The sequence below is a fragment of the Numida meleagris genome, chromosome 16 (genome assembly GCF_002078875.1).
Source record: "Numida meleagris isolate 19003 breed g44 Domestic line chromosome 16, NumMel1.0, whole genome shotgun sequence".
In the NCBI taxonomy this organism is placed as follows: Eukaryota; Metazoa; Chordata; class Aves; order Galliformes; family Numididae; genus Numida; species Numida meleagris.
The window spans coordinates 3,653,681-3,670,888 of NC_034424.1; the positions used below are offsets into that span (position 1 = coordinate 3,653,681).

Genomic DNA, 17,208 nt, shown 5'->3' on the forward strand with positions numbered 1-17,208 from the left:
CTATTAGTGCTAGCAAGGGAAAAATATATTTTTCTTTTAATAAAAAAAAAAAGACATATTAAAAGAAAACCAGGCCTAATGTTTAGAGGATGACTGATAACCACCTATGTCAAATGTGACCCAGCAAACATGCAGTTACCAGGTTCAGGACGGTTTCCATTCAGGTTTGCTCGAGATCTGAGTGCTAAATGTGCAGCTATCTTGAAGCCACAGTGGTGGTTCTGCACTAAGTGTTTGTGACAGTTCAGTTTAGATGTCTTCAGACCAGTGAATAAACTGTGTGTGGATGAGCCCTCAATCATTTAGCTGCTCATTGACATTGAAATTCAACTTTGTGCTCTGTGCCAGCCCAAGAGCTATGTGCCATCTGGTTCTCACAACCACTCTGCAGAAGGGACACCAAGGATCCCGGGCTTAGCTTGTACCAGGAGGAATTCAGAATGAAAGGGAAGTGGAAGGGTGAGCAAACACAGCCACTGCATAAACCACAGATAGGAGGTGGAGATGTGGACTGATACCTTTGTCTGGGGCCATGAATGGCAGTTCTGGAGCTGCTGACTGGATCCTAGATGAAACCATTTCATTGGGAACTTAAGAGCCTAAATATGTTTAATTATGGTCTCAGGTCTCTGTGTTTGCCTCTTCTTTCTCAGAGGATTGGGTGAAGCCTGGTGGAGACTGTATAGTGGAGACTGGAGATGGGATGCAATTGGGTTTTTTCTTCCTGTGCATTAAAACACGCTAGGCTTTAATTAGAATAACAGCTGTGCTGGAAACATTAACTACATTTAGTGATAGGGAAAACCGGAGGGGAACTTTTGTCTCTTATAATTCTTGTCTTTCTTTGAATGGGTTGATCTGAAATACAGTTCTCAGAGTACTTGTGTATCTAACGTGTCTTTAAAAAGAGTTTGCTATCCATCTTCTTGATGCCAGGTTGATGGATTGCGAGCCTCTGAGTAATATCTCTTGACTGAATGAGCCATCTTAGCACCTCCACGGAGAAAAGAGACGTCACTGGGTGAAACATGGTGGATTGATATATTTTCTTTGTATTTTCTTTGCTAGTAATGGAAAAGAGAATTTGTTTCTCAGAATTTTCAATATTGTAATTGCAGAATTTGAATGACATTCAGTGGAGGGATGAACAATTCAAAGCAGATTTATTGATGATATTCCCGGAGAAAATACGTCTTATAATTCCATCAGGGCTGTGTTACAGCAAGACAGAGCGATGTGCCTTGGTCACGCCTTGCCATTTTGCTCAGACTTGTCCCATGGCAAGCTCTAGATGGGGAAGGGCATCGCCAGGTATGGATGAAGCTGACAGAGTTAAAGTCCATTTTGCAAGCACTGAATGTTCTGCCTGAGTTGTGCAACCAGAGTTTCACAGCGGTAGCTTGGACCGAGCCCAACTTTGAGTGTGGATTATTCAGCTCTGCTGCTCCTGTCTGCGGGTCCATGCTCCAGCAGGCACAAGGGCTATTTAAAATAAGGACACAGATGCCTAAACCCTCTTTCAAACTCCAAGATGCAGAACTGCGAGTCTGTGTTTGCACAAATGTCTTCTTTGTAGGGGGGGGACTCACAAGCCTGATTTTCAGATAGCTGATCTCTCATCTCAGCAGCATCTAGCCCATGAACCAGGCTCTGGAGCCTGCCCATGCTTGGCATAGAAAGTCAGTTTGGTTTCTGGCAGCCCAAGAGTTAAAATCTCTGTGTTTTTTTTTCTTTCTTTCCATAGTGGGAAAGAGAAGCAAAATAACATAGCAATTAAAAAAAAAAAGAAAAAAGCAACCACAAAATTCTGGAAACAGAGAAATAAATATGGTTTAATAACTGGGACACAATCTACAGTCTGTAGAATTAAAGCCCTGTTTTCTTCTGGCCAGCTGCCAAAGCGAGGCACAAACAAATCCAGAGAAAAGCAGGTTAATGAGAGGCTTCCAGAAAGAAATAATAGTAGAAAAAGTGAAAGCAGCAAACTCACAGAGCTGCTAGTGATGAGATAAATAAAATTCGAACTGACATTATCTGATCAGGTTGCTGTGCATATTTCATTTGCTACAGCCAGTTTTAAATCTCCTAGGCACAGGTTTCAGCCTTATCCTCTCAGCAGCCATCACTGCATCCATCTTACCCATCCCTTACCTTGTCCATCCCTGATCGCAGTGGGATTTGCTTGCATCCAGAGCCTGTTGCTAGGACAGAGGAGGATGCATCGAGGAGGCATTTGCTGCATGCTGCATCTGTCAGGAGGCTGCGGAGCCGCGAGGATTCCTGATGTGATGGACCAGGTGTCAGAAGCAATAAATAACAATGATGGTGCGAATCCCTTCTGAGGAATTCAGCTTTCCGGAGCTACTGGCCTGTAGTTGTCTTTGCAGAGGATATTTTTAACTTGCTTTGATTTTTTTTTTTCCCTTTCCTTCCAGCGCCCCGGCTTGGGAGTTCTCCTGCAATTATTTCTCCTCCTGGTGCATGCTTATTTGAACTTTCAAGACCAAAGGGATGGCGTAAGGGACCAAACCACGAGGTCTGCAATTCCTGCTAGGTTCTCTGAAACTGCAGATTTGAATCCCAGCAGACCTGACTCAGGAGTTAAGTAAAGCTCATTGGGGTTACAGGTAGAGTGCTGAAAGCATCCTCCTTTTCTGGAGTTACTGAGCTCTAAAGAGGTGGAAACAGGTTCAAAAATCCAAACAGATTCCTCTGTCCCATGCGCACAGGCATGAAAAGAGTGCCAAGAAGCTTTGGTAATGAGATAAAACTGATTAGAAGGAAATGGAGAGGCTCCTGTAAAAGTCCTTAATACGTTTTTTTCTCCTTCTGGGAGGCTGCAAGACCCATCCTCATCATAAAGTCACGCTGGATCACAGTTATTTTCAGGACAGGCTTGGTCCATTTCCCAGCTTCTAGAAGAGTAACTGGAGAAAGCTCTGGGGACACTCAAAATCCCAAAGCCCCTAAAAAACTTCTTTGACTTCACAGAGAGAACCGTAGGATTTTGGTTTGCACGTTCGGAAATTCCATCCTGTGTTTCTCAATGAACTGTACCAACCTGCTTTTTCTTATATCTGCTGGGCTGCTGTGTGAAGGTATGGAATTAAATACGTAAATTCACTGGATTGCAACTGGGAGCTCATGGTTCAGAGAGCCTCCCCGGAAAACAACCTGGAGCTCTCCTTCTGCAGCTGCACGCATTTAATGGCATTTCTTTATTAGTCAAGCTTAATTCCAGGAGCATATACATCTTTGTCTTTGCTCTCGGATGTGGAAACAGCTTCAGCAACACATTCATTTATTGTGCTTAAAAGGCACTGACTTCATCTGGCCTTAAGGCCCTGATAAATTAAAGCCTCGCCGAAGAATTTTCCTAGAGAAGGGAATTTATTTCTCCAAATCAGGGCTGTATTCCTCTTTCTCTCCACCTATTACCTCTATAAATAAAGGTTGTCCTGACATCCTTTGATTTTTGGTGTCTAGCTTGTATTCGCTTTATATGTAATATATAGAGGCATCCCAGCTTCAGTTTTCAACCCAACAGAAAGGACTTCAGTGAACCATTGCTGCCTTATACAAGCAGAAGATCCAGCCCTAACAGTTCACTTATCTCACAATTGTCTCATTGGACATAACCCTAAAGTGCTTACCCACGTTCTGTGCTAATGAATCATAACAATTCCATATGGAAAAATAAATAAAAGCATATTTCTTCCTTTCATTTACTTGAAATTGCACGCACTGGAGAAGAAAAGGTTTCTCCAAAAGGTTTCTCCAAGCAAGATAATTCTTTTTTGATTAAAATAAATCTGCTAGGAAATATGCCACTGAAGAGCTAGAGGGGTTTTTTAACATCTTCGTGCTGACAGGACAGATAGATAGCCACTGATGTGCTATTAATTAGCTGAAAGAGTAATCAGAGATTGAAAAATCCTTGGGACCACAAATACCTTTTTCTGTGATGTCTTTGAGGCCTTAATTTAGGCTCCGAGCCATGCATAACTTTATTAATGCTAATAATCAATAACATCAGCAGCCATAACCTGCATGATGCCAACGCCTAAGTGACGTGAGACAAATACTTTGGGGCTCTTTTGAACACGCCTGCAACGTTGTTCCCACCCCTCCAATGACAATGGAAAATCCATGGCATTCAAGGGGAGAGACCAAACACGTGAACCAGCATCAGGAAAAAGATAAAAATCAAACGCCAAGTGCAAGGCCGTTCAGCAGCCATGAGAAGTCACTGCAGATCTTCCCATCTGACCGCTGTTCAGCGAGAGCACCTTAGAAGAGATGAGGGAGGCAGAGTGCAAAGGAAGGTAAACATGGTGGAGGTAGTACGAAACCACAGGATAGAAAGTAAATGATTCAAAGAAGACATGAAGTATTTATTTTGTGGGGAAGAGGTGCCTTTAACGTGAGGAAAAAATGTCCTATGCTGAATGCTGGACTCTGATATTTTCCGTTCTGTGTACTTTGGTTACCTTGAACCATAGACACCGAGATGCAGTGATTAGCTGAGAACTTCTATACATAGATTTGTACATAATTCATAGTTTGACTTCTCTCAGTTTGCATAATAAATAGTTTAAACACAGCAGAAAATGTCTGAGAGAGGAAATTAGGATTCTGAATGAAAAAGTTAATTATACCTCGAAGGATATTTTTTTCAGATATATACGGGGTGGAAAAAAGCCTAGAAGTAGATAATTTAGTCTTAAAGGAGATGGAAATGCAGAAAATTATGGGAGTGGTAGCAACAGGAGAGTTATCTCCTTAAATAGGATAATTAGACTAATTTAATTTTTTAAACTGTGGCATTGCATTATAGATAAATAATTCAATAAATAGTGTCCTGGTCGCTAATTCTGCAGCTATGGTTGCTTCTTGGATCGGCGTAGAGTTTTATTTTTCATTTTCAGCACCGTTTTCTTCTGTAGGAATACTGAATTATCATAATGGGCTGCTTCCTATGGCAAGTCATAAAGGGCAGGGACAGGAAATTATGGAGGAGTGCAAAGGAATATTGACATCATTAAATCAGTCACTGGTGATTGGATCCAGAGATTGATGATCAGTGATTGGGTCCTGGAGCTGGAAGACACCAGGGACAGCTCCTCACAGCTATTTAAGTACCCGGCTTCTGCTGATTAAAATGAGTTAGAGGTGACTGATATTTTGAGGAAGGAAAAATATCTAAGGCTTAAATGTCTGTCTTGAAGGAAAGTACGTTTCTACTACTTGCCAGCCTTTTTGCTGTGGTTTTTTGAGCACACGTGATGGTGTCATGATGGTATACCTACTTCCTACATGCGTAGGAAACACAAGAAGCCTCAAAAGAAGGAAAAATCAGATATGAGCTAAAGGAAAGATTAAGAGAGAAATAAGAGTGAACCCTCTACAATGGTTCCCTGTGTGAATATGGGTTGTTTTTGCAAATGTTTTTTTTCGTAATATAATTTATGTGATTCTTAAACCTCCATAGAGTAATGGCTCTCCATAGAGAATGGCAAACTACAGCCCATATTACTGCAGACATAGGGAGTAAAATGTAGCAAACAGATGAGAGCACAGAAGAGCTGAGTTATCCACGTGCCCCAGAAGTCCCAGTTTTTACGACATATCTGGCTGAAATCAGATCCTCCAGCTCTGTTGGGGATAATGGCTGGTAGGGTCATTTGGGAAGAGGAAGGCTTATGGCACTGGTATCTTTGCTCAGGATTGGTTCTGTGTTTTACAAATGACTGTTTAACTGAAGTATGTGGCCAGAAATAGGTGGTGGGAATAAAGCTCTGCAAAAATAGTGACCACAAACTTAACATATTCAGAATTCATAGAAAAGGCAGAAAAGCAGCAGAATGAGGAGAGCAGAGGGAATGCAGGGGGCTGATGGGTGAACTTCTCAGGGGTCCCTGTGGGGAGGAGGTGCTGGACAGTTGCTAAAAGTGAGAAGTTGAAGGCCTGTAGTGAATTGCAGGTACCTGGGAAGACAAGAAAGAGATCAATATAGATGCACAGAAATATCTTTAAAGACTTGCCAAATTAAAATGAAGCGCTAATCAAATGTGAGTGCCATGATGTATGACTGGGATGGATGGAAAGGAGCAGTGAAGCAGGAGTTCAGGCTCCAACGAAAGACTTTCAGAAGGATGTGAAAGGAGAAACACAGGCTTGTAAGGGAAGAGCAGGAAGGAAAACAATGCCGGTGAAGCACAAAAATTTTCCACAATAGGAGATAGATGAGTTAAAGAGCATGTAAATAGCTGTTGCATAGGAGTCAGTCTAACCTGACAAAGCTCTCAAGGAGTGTGCCACTGTAGTCTGCATGATTAGCAATTGTCTTCAGCTACTTGGTGACAGTGACAAGGGCCCAGAGGACCAGAGAAGGACAAACGTAGCTCCTATGTTTGAAAAGGGGAAAAGCGGGCCCAGAGAGTTAGAGACAAGTCATCCTAACCCAGAAAAATGAGAGTAAATCATTAAACAATCACTTGTAAGTATCTAGAGGGTAATAAAATCATAAAACGTGCAGTCAATATGGAACTGTGAGCAACAAATCTTGTCAAATCAGTCTAACTTGCTTAACGGAGCCTCTGGCCTCAGTGCTTTAGGAGGATGCAGTGGTTGTGATGTACCTTGCTTTTAACAGGAACCCACTTTGTTTTCTTAAAAGCAAATGAGGAAATGTAGCAAGAAGAAGGCCTCACAAAATGGGTCTGCAGTTATCTGAGAAGTCACTCATGGATAGTTCTCCTTTAAGCAGGAAGGGCACTAGAATTTGAGTTCCACACCTCTTCAATATTTTCATTATCCACGTGGATGATGTACTGAGGTGCACATCTATAAAATTTACAAATGGCACTATGCTGGAAGGGACTGCTAGCAGTTTGGGAGACAGGATTAGAATTTAAAATGATTCTGATGCTTTGGCGGAGCAGTAGGAAATCAACAAGACAAAATTCAATAGGACAATGGTGCAAATGACTTCTTAGGAAGTAGAAATCATGGTGATGTCTGTGAAAGGGAGAATAACTGCCTTAATGGGAGTACAGAGGAGAAGGATCAAGGGGTTATAATACTGCAGAAGATGAATATGGATTAACAGTGAGAAGAGGCAAATCTTGCTCTGGAAACTAACACCAGAGAGATCGTATATTCTGCTTAGCTGGGCACTAAGGAGTCTCCAGCTGGAGTACGAGATCTTTGGGGTATTGGGTTTGATAATGTGGACGAATTGGGGTGATTCAAAGAAATACCAGCAAGGAGGAGGAGAGTTTCATCAAACAAGACCTGGGAGAAAAGTTGAAGGAGCTGAACCTTAATAGGAAAAGACTGAAAGAGGACACAATGCAACTTTCTACTGCGTTAAAGGACATTTTAGCAGATGATCTGTTGTTCTCTGAGGACATAAGAAAATGAGTACTAGGTTTAGTTTCCAACAGAAAGAAGATCTGTTACAGACAAGGAAATGTTAGCTCTTTAATTGAATGGCGAGGACAGCCATGAACTTTACTGGGCTTTTAAGAATACTCTACCAAACTTTCTAGTGTTGGCCACCTAGGTCAGGGATCTCACGTTTTTTTAAGTGCAGGAACCACTTCTACTGCCATTGGGATCACAAACTATTGCTTTAGAGGTGATCAGAAATCCATGGTATAAATCCCTCTGCCGAAAACACCATTAAAATCAAGGTGACTCCAGACAATACTGAAACAGATAAAATACATGTATTTACTGTTCAGGTGAGCTGTGTGTACATAGAAGGATGTTAATAATGAATGCCAATCCATCCCTTGCAATCCAGTGATAAAATAATAGCATCCAAAAGCAAATCTTGCTGCTTCTGTTTTAATTTTGAAGAAGAGTTCAGTGTCTCAAAGCTTTTCTGACTTTTTTTCTCTTCAATTATACCATTTAGGACAATAAGAAGTAATAGTTTTCACAAGCCTTTCCTCACTTATGCCATAGTAGCTACAATATTCTTCCTCCTATTCATAGCCACGGCACACTCCTTTCTGATAAATAGTCTGTGGGAGTCCAGTGCTTTACATGTGAAAAGACCTACCAAAATATCCTGTCCTTCCCCCAGCTCTTCACAATAGTAATTCCTAGTATGGTTATTACTAATCCAAAAAGTCATGAATAATGACAATGAATAGTACAGATGCTGAGATGTGATTAATGCGTAATGATAAAAAACTGGGGAGGTGGGCAGGCAGGAAGCACCCTTGCTTGTCATGTCACATGTGCTCGTTGCAGTCTGAGGATGGGCAGGAGAGCCCACTGCAGTGATGAAATAGTGACTTTCTGTCACCAATTTCAGAAAGGTTCAAGGCTCACAGCGGGAGCCAACTTTTCTCAGAAGTGCTCCATTTACCGTGTATTGATTTCTTTTGATGGTATGCGCCATTGTAAAATCTGCTGGAGGCAGGGAATGACCAAAGATTTACCCCTTTTTTAGGTGGTGAAATACGAACCACACTCTTCTGAAAATTGTGTTTGCATTTCAGGTGCTGAGCTCTTGGGAATTTGGTTCTGAGGCTTTGCTTTTAGAGGTGGTCCCACGTGGCCATCTGCATAACCCCCCGGCTCCTGGTAGTGATGGAAAGAAAGATCACGAGCTGGAAGAGAAAGGGGAATAAAAAATGAGAAAGTAAATCCTGATTCTGATCTTAGTGGTAATTAGCAAAAATTGTGACTAATTATACTGGGTTAATTGGCATTTGCACAGGTGCAGATGTGACATGAGAGCATACCCTCTGTTTGCTACAGATGTTAAAACCTAATTTTAATTTCATAAAGAACTATTTTATCTTATTAAATGCAGAGGTTTGATTTAACATAAACGCTGGCACTCGAGCTGGATGTGAAATGACAGTGACTGAGAGCAGCCAGAAAACATCCCATGCACTCAGGTCCTGCACCGAAATCCCAAATCACCTTATTTGTGAAGAAAATTGGCTTGTTTCTCTCTCACTCATGAAAATCTGGGTTGAGAATGTGGAAACGAATGGGGTTTGTCAAACTTTATAACTGGGTTAAGCAGAGTTGGGGTGGTCATCATTGGACCTGCCACTGCTGGGTTGTTGTGGCAGCTGATGGAGGCCAGTGCTTGACGATATGTGTGGTGCTGTAATATTACTGAGGTGAGAACAAGACTTAAAGATTGAAACTCTGTTAGGGGAAGGAAGGAGGAGATGCATTCATGCTGCAAAGGACCTTCAGGTCCCACATCAGCTTCTGACACTTCCACCCTTACCGCTCACACCTGGGTTGGACCAGGTGCATGGGCTGAAGGAGAAAGTCCTAGGAGGAAAAGCCACAAACCAATTTTGTTTGGCCAAATTCTCACTGAAAGGCCTGGTGACTTACCCGTCTGAGCAGGAGGAAGCCTTCCCTGACTGCCTCTGTCAGACGATGCGTTCTGACCTGACACATTTTCCCTGACACATGCAGTCATCTGTCTGACTTCTCTCAGCTCTCTTTTCTTCAAGCTACTCTTCACAGCAACATAAGAATAATAAAACAAAACAGAAAAAAAATGACAAGCACACACACAAGCTAGTAGGTACACTTGGCGTCCTTGCTGATCCAACTATTTTGAAGTTAGCTGCTCGGAGGTGAAGTTACACTTCCTATCATCTCACTTTTCTTCTTCAGCTCTTCAGTGACCTCTTTGTATCTTTTAGTTAACTCCATGCCTCAGGACAGGTAGCAGTGCAAAACCATCCAGGGAAATCAAGAGCCAGGTATTGTTCCGAGCAAGAGGAAACTCTTTCCCAATTTCCCAACAGCAGCCTTTCAGCTGACAGCCCGGGGCTGTCAGAAAGTCGCTCCTTCCAGCAAGTGCCTTTGAAAATTGCAGGCTCTGACTCTCAGAAGTGAGGAGACTCCCCGAGCTCCTGGTGGGGGCTGCCCACCTGTCAGACTAATGGTACAAATCCGGGTAACCACCGCTTAGAACAACATTTCTCTATTTTCAAATAGCGAATGGCTTCTTCTTTTTTTTTTTTTTTTTTTTATAATCGAAACAAATCTTATGACATTTCTTTCCCCATTTTATTGGACAGCCACATAAAAATGAGGCTAAACTTTTGAGTATTCGTTCATTTAGCGGTTGGCAGGAGGGTTGGAACTAGGTGATCTTTGAGGTCCCTTTCAACCCAAGCCTTCCTTTGGTTCTGTGATTCATTAATTGTTTCGTCTCCATTTTGCTTGTTTATAGCATGTGGAAATAAACTTTAATTTCTTAATTCCATTGCATAACCTGACTGCAAAAAGCAGTGTGTTCAGATGGCTTGCAGACAGCAGACTGAGAAATCGTTCTTTAAAGATCCTCCTATTGGAGAATATGTATGGTAAATGGAATTGGAGAAATTACTGGATGACCTCTGGTCAACCTGTCTGCTATCCGACGGGGTCAAGAAGATGAATGCTTTTCAAGACATGAGTTTGTCTAATCTGTTTTTAAGTGCCTCCAGTGATGAGGATTTCACGTTGTTCCTAGACAGATTAAAAAGAGCTCTGTGAGCTCAGCTACCTTGGAATTGGAGGCTGAGCAATGCAGAATTTTCCTTGTAGCCATGAAGACCCCGGAAAGGCAGAAGAGGAAGCAGGAAAGGCCCAGAGAGAGCCATTAATGGCCCCACTGGGAAAGCTGCTGCTGGCAGTTGCCTCGCGCTCATGGTCTGCGTGGATGAATTGCAGGTGCTTCCGTCCCATTAGCCTGTGAAGTTTCCTCGTGCTTTAATATTTATAGGAAGCCACTCTAACATATCAAACGTGTACTCATCTTCACTCCATTACTCACCAGAGAGATAACTCAATATGTCAAAGAAGCCCTGATCAAGGGGTGATTTCTCTTCTCCCCATGCCAAATGCAGGCCGGGTGTAAATGGATGCATCTCCATGAAAACTGTGTCTTTTCATGCTGGCACCAAGCACAGCCCTCTGCCTCAGCCTGCTGGAACATTTCCCAGATCCCAATGTCAGCTCCTCAGTTCAATGCAAAGCACATCGTTTGGCCCTTTTCTTTAACCAGCCCTACACAGCCCTACAGAAAGAGCAGGCTTGGATTGTACTTTCATGCCTTAGTACTTTGTTTAAGAGCATGAAATTGTCTCTCAGTGAGAGCGATGGAGTCTTTCAAGCTAGCAAAAAAGAGATGTTTTAAGCACCCTAACCCCCAGGAATGTAATAGCTGCTGAGGGCAGGATTCATCTCCCTTCCCTTCAGATGTCTAACAGCGAGAGCTCCGAGATAATCACCCCCATCTCTCTCTAGTCTGGGCTGTGCGTTCCTTGTTGGCGTTCATCTGCCCCTGGTTAGGTGCTGCTCTCAAGAACAGAACGAGGCATCTTCTGGGGAGCCTGCTTCTCCCTGCTGCTTGTAAAGGGAGCCCACAGTGGCTGGCTCACAATTAGATGTTGAACATCTAGAAGCTTAAATTAAGGGAATGAATCTTGCCCTGCCTAGCATACAAAATTTCCGCAGTTTAGCCAACCTGATGTCAATCCCTGTGCATTAAGAACAGCTTATAAAACTGTATTTCAACCTTGTGTCACACTGCTTGAGTCCGAGCTTTCAGGAATAAATGGGGAAAATGAGTATTTGTGCAGCCATTTGACTTCAGCTTTTAAAAGTAGCAGACCTGAGAAGCAACTGTGAAATTCCAGGGTAACTCCAGCTCCCACAGGCTCCTTCAGAAATCCCAGGAAATTTCCATGCTCAAGCTAGAGATGGGCAAGGAGATGGGCACCAGACAAGAGAAGTGTTTCTGAAATCGTTCTTCAGAGGCCAGAAAGAAGCAATGCAGCTTTACAGTCTTTTTTGGTTTTTAATTCCATCCCCACCTTTGAATCTCAGATTCATACACAACATTCCTCTGGTTTCATCATTATCTATTATGCCTAGGTTTGCTTGGGATGAGTTCTCATCGCGTTTGGCTTTTTTTTTTTTTTAAATATACTCCCCTATTTCTGTGCTCCTACATCTCCGAGTAAATCCAAGACAGCTTTATTATTAATAGAAAAGCATACATATCTCTAGTGCTCTCTACAGACGCATTGCCTGACCTCAAAGTATTCTTGTCACAAAAGCATCCAGGAGACAACGGTACCCCCAGCACAAGTGTAGGGATGAGGACAAGGCACTGTGGCGTTAAGGTGATGAGATTCCCACTGTAAACAGGTTGTGCTTTATAGGAGAAGGCTGCCGTTGGGTTTGCATGCTACATTTTCTAAAGAGAGGAACATAGATATCTGTGCAATTCTACCGGCAGAAATTTTCTCCCTCTGCCTGTGGTCCTCTTGGAATTGAATGAGTGAATGAAAAGGCATTGAGAAACAACTACTGCTGGGCACTGAAGAAGTACATCCCGTGCTGTATATTCTTGGATTAATTTTGCCTAAAATTACTACGGGCTGCTTTCACAATGTGAAAAAAAAATAAATCTGGAATTACTGTATTTAAAACAGAGAGAGAAAAAGGGAAATGTTGGCTGTATGCAAATGAGATTGTGCCTATACATGCACCATTTCAGACAGATATATGTGACCTCTGTGTCAGTAGCATAGGCATTAAGACATCTACAGACACATTAGCCTGCATGTGTGGTATGTGAACCTGCTTTGGAGCGTGTACCTGCATACATCCATGACCTATCCCATCATGGAGGGTTGCATTATCAGTTTTGCAGCCCAAATGCTACAGGCAGACTCTCCTGACTACGCACAGATGAAAATATACACAGGTACAAAGTGTGCATTCTGCTCGGTGGTCTGGAGATGCAACATTTTGCTATTCTAATTCATGATCGTGTTCATTATCAGGAGCAGCCCTGCGATATGCTTGATTCTGGGGTGGAATAACTATATTTCAGCAACCCAAATCAGAGCAGGAGTGTGAAAGCAGAAAGCTGGCACAATAAGGTTTACCAAGGTAGTGTTAGGGATGTTCTCAGCCCCCTACATCTACATCCATCACACTGAAATGCCCATGGATCCCTAAGTCACATACCCTCCTTCCCCAGATGTACACAGGAACATACCCACGTGTACCCTTACCAATATCTTCCCCAGCAAACCCCTGCCAAGACCTCAGCTACCACGTATTTATTCCCTCACGCTCTCTTCCATAGATACAGTTTTCTAAAAAATTCACGTCGCAGTGCTCACTATTTCCCCGCAGTCAGAACTAAGTCCCAGGAAGCTGCCAGAGGTTTAGAAGCTAAGCCAGCCATGCACAGCTCCGGTGCTGCTGACATTACCAGACGGCATTAATTTAATTCCACTCAGTTATGCTTTTAAATTTGATTTGAAAAATGTGTCATAAAATACCATTGAGAAGTGCAGCGCAGCATTTTGAAGCAGGCTGCGATGTTCCCTGCACTGACAAAGTCATGGAGAAGGGAAAGTAATTTTCACAGCTAAGTACTGGGGGGCATGTTGGGAGAGATTCCCTTAGAGAATGGGTTGAGTGAATCAAGAATCACAGATAAACATTATATCCACTAAATATTTTCATGGTGTGGCAGATCCAGAGAACTCTGATTTAATGCTTTAAGGCCAAGGGTTGATGGAGAAAGAAAAGATACATGCTAAGCCTTCCAAATCAGTGGGCATACCCAGAGAAAAGGAGAGGAGACCGAGAAGGAAGCATTTCCATAAACACATGGGCTTGTAGAAGAGAGGTCTGGAGAATTGTTAAGGCTTATGTTAATTATATAAAAATGCAGAATACTAACAATGAAGAAATATGGTTTTGTTTTGTCCCTGAGGCATTGTTACCCACTCCAGAGAGATCAACTCCTTATGAAGCTGGAGTGAGCTTGCTCTGGTGCCCACGCCACAGGCCTCTTCCCTCTCACTGCTCTGTAACAACTCTGTGAGCACGTATTAGATTCCTTTTGCCTTCTTGGTTTTGCAAAGCAGAGCCTTTTCTTCCACTTCCATGGGCAGCCTATTTGCTTAGAGCTGTGCGCTACCTGCACGCGGTGCTGGCTTGTTGTTGCAGCTGGCGCAGCGCTCTGCACATCCAACCTGGGAACAAAAGAGCAGATGGTTTTAAGGAAAGGGCTGTGCTGGAAATCAACTTCTGCTCCTATCCACAAACTCAGTTTCTTTTTTTTTTCTCCTTCCCAAATCTGAGTGTTATTCTAAAAAAAAAGCCAAAATTGTTAGCGGGCAGTTTGTAAGAAAAAAGTGATTTGAGTCAATCAGAAAGTTTTATTTTAATCATGACTGTGTTTCAATATCATAGCGAAATTGTCACAACCGCAGACAAAATAGTAATTGGGGAGTTGTGCTTTTCTCCAGTGATGTATCAACATGTCTGAAAAATACATATAAGAAAATTTTAGAAGCAGGTTTGTGCAAAGCCTTGTACAGTCCTAGAAGGTTCTTCTCTGTGTCTAACATGGGCCCCATGCCCCTGCCCCTGATCTTGGTGGGGTCTCAGGCAAGGGATGGGGCTGATGTGTTCCAGTGCCAGCCCTGCTTAGATCTTGCCCTTCTCATCAGGTCCGTGGGTTCCCTGCCCCCTCCAGTGCTTTGTGTTTGCAGAGATGAGCCTCTTGTCACATAACCCTGCCTGGTAGCAAAAAGCACAACAATGAATGTATCTGAGCAGCTCTGCTTTGGGTGCTTGCGTCAGCCCTACAAAGATGGGCTGCACTGCCTTCACCTCTTCAAGCCAACCATAATCCAGAGCTCATGGAAGACACCTGTATGAGAGGCTCGAAGGTCTCATTTTTTAAAGAGCTGTCCCTTCACATCTCTCCCTTCTTTCAGCACCTTTCCTCTCCACTGTCATTTTCTCACTGGCCATTGTGCTCATTCCATTCCCAAAGGCTGGCAGGGCAGTGATGGAATGGCTGGCCGTGATGTAAGCAAGCACTGAGTGGCTCATCTCATTGGGCACCCGAGCTCCAGGCCAGCCCCTGAGCACCTGCAGCAGCCCTCACTGAGCAGCCCATCACCTGGTGGGCCGGGCTGCTGGCTGGCACTGAGCATGGCACGGCCCCGAGGTGCCCAGTGATGCTCTCCTCACCTTTGCAGCGCATCTGAAGGGAAGTGGTGCAGCGAGGCTCGAAACCAATCCTGCTGCAGGGAAAAAAAAATAAAAAGAAAAAAGATGCAGAGAGTCAGTCCGAAGCTGTGGAGTTGGATCCTGCGTTGGGATTTGCCAAAGTTGCTGAAGGATGCGATGGGAGCCCAGCACCTGGTTCAGATGAGCTGCCCTCCCTGGTGGGCAGAGCAGTGCAGTGCTGCTCCCCATGGGCCTTGCTGTGAGCAGCACGAGGACACCTGGCACAGGCTGGGGCACACAGGCTGCACGCATGGCTTGTGAGCTTCAAGTGGCTTGCTCTTGAAGCCGAAACACATCCTAATTTCTCCATTGCTAGGGTCCCTTAGACAGGGGAAGCACACACACAAAAAAAAAAGGTTATTTGGAAACTTATTTTTCCCCTCCAGGGTATTAACACAAGCTTTACAAAGGCTTATAATCCCTTTAGACAACAGCAGCAAGAGCAGCAGGAACTACAAAGCCCCGAGCCTGGAACTCAATCCCCTGGTGACGGGCTGAACCCTCTGCTGAGGTTGCAAGGAAGAGAAAGGTGTGAAGATATTTACATCAAACACATGGAACAAGAGGGGATTTTAATCAAACTTTTCTTTTTCATCTGTTCTTTCTTCTCTTGGAATCTGCTTTTTCTTTATCCTGATGAATTTCGCTGCTTGCTTTTTTTCCTTTTTTTTTTTTTTTTCCCCTTCGGTAGAAAGGAGGATTTAAAAAAAAAAAATAAAAAAAATCACAATCCCCCCTGAAAACTCTGAGTATTAAAACTCCGGGGCAATGCATCTCCAAAATCTATAAGACTGTAAGAAGATAAGAGACAAAAACCCACAGAAATGTTTCCTCTCTGTGTCTTTGGAAGTTGCAGACGCGTGTATAATACCCCTAAGCCGGGGTAATCTGCTTGCCTCCTCCTGCCTTTCCTGATGCACACGGATGTACTTAGCATTAATATTCCTCACACTACAGCAAATGAACACCCAGGAGGCAGCTGACTCAATCAGCGCTTGTTTTACTTACTGCGTATCACTGAGAAAAGACCATAAACTAGAGCACGACAGATCTGTAATGCTCATTTCAATATGCTTCCCCTGTTTGTTCCAGCCCTGATGAACTTTCATATCCAGCCAAAAAAAAAAAAAAAAAAAAAAAGAATTAAGAAATATATTATAACAAACACATTAGCAACGTGTGGTAAATTACCATTGGAGATTCCAGTTCCTCATGGTAGGAGCATTTGTGGATAAACACATTTGTTTGCTCCATTTTTTCCAGCTGCCTTTTCCAGCATGAGATTATTCACTCGACGATGTCACGACTCCCAAGTCTGATGTCATGGTTGTTTCCACAGCAACCAAATTGAATCAAGGTCGGTTTTGAAACCAGGTAGGCTGGAGTGAATATAATTTGGAAAAAAAGTGTTTTTCCATCCCTCCCCCTAAAATTGATGGGCTCCTACAACTGCTGTTTGGGGACTGGAGTTTATTTTAATTATGATGGCACAATCACAAAATGCGAAGGAGCTAGCTGTTATTTTTGGAACAGATACAGCTGCAGGGTAATTGAGAAAGAAGACTCCAGACCATACAGATGAGCTTATTCCATATGGCCAGAATCACACAGCTGACTGGATGGGCTGTGGGGTATTGCCCCCTTATTGCCCTGATCAATTCCCGTGTCCGCTGATGAAGATCTACCACTGGAGTCAGCAGATTCAGGGATAGAGCCTATGGACTGAATCTGTAATGACTGCAGTGGGAGCACGGACACTTTCCTTAGTAGTAACATAGACCTAAGTAAGGAGTGACGGATCCTGCCTTTCTCCAGTTCCTTAACAGCAAAGCCCACCTTCCTTCCCGTTCTTCTCATACCTACTCACTCTAAACCTTATTTTAACGCATCCTACCTTGGGCACTGTATTGACTTGCTCATGAGGCTCCTGGAGAGGCTTTAATTAAATTTGCTGCTGAAGATATAGATCTGAAGGAGCAGAGGGAGGTGATGCTGGGGCAGTGGAAGAACCTTTGAGGGGCAGTGCCTCTGGGGAATGCAATGCTGTGAAAGTTGCTTTGATTCACAGAGACTAGAGACAGGGATGATGAGATGAGCTGTAGGCCAGACCAAGGC

At 43.3% G+C, this 17,208-nt stretch overlaps 1 long non-coding RNA gene across 4 annotated transcripts in view; it reads left to right on the forward strand.

Annotated features, from left to right (window-relative positions):
- Window positions 1-17,208, forward strand: part of LOC110406925 — a 123,720-nt gene that overhangs the window by 94,729 nt on the left and 11,783 nt on the right. For 2 of the 4 annotated variants that reach the window (XR_002443634.1, XR_002443637.1), the window contains one exon: window positions 2,436-3,663. This is a non-coding gene — a long non-coding RNA (uncharacterized LOC110406925). Of the gene's footprint in view, window positions 1-2,435; window positions 3,664-16,356; window positions 16,468-17,208 lie in introns of those variants that run through there. The other 2 variants (XR_002443632.1, XR_002443633.1) reach the window with 2 other exon arrangements.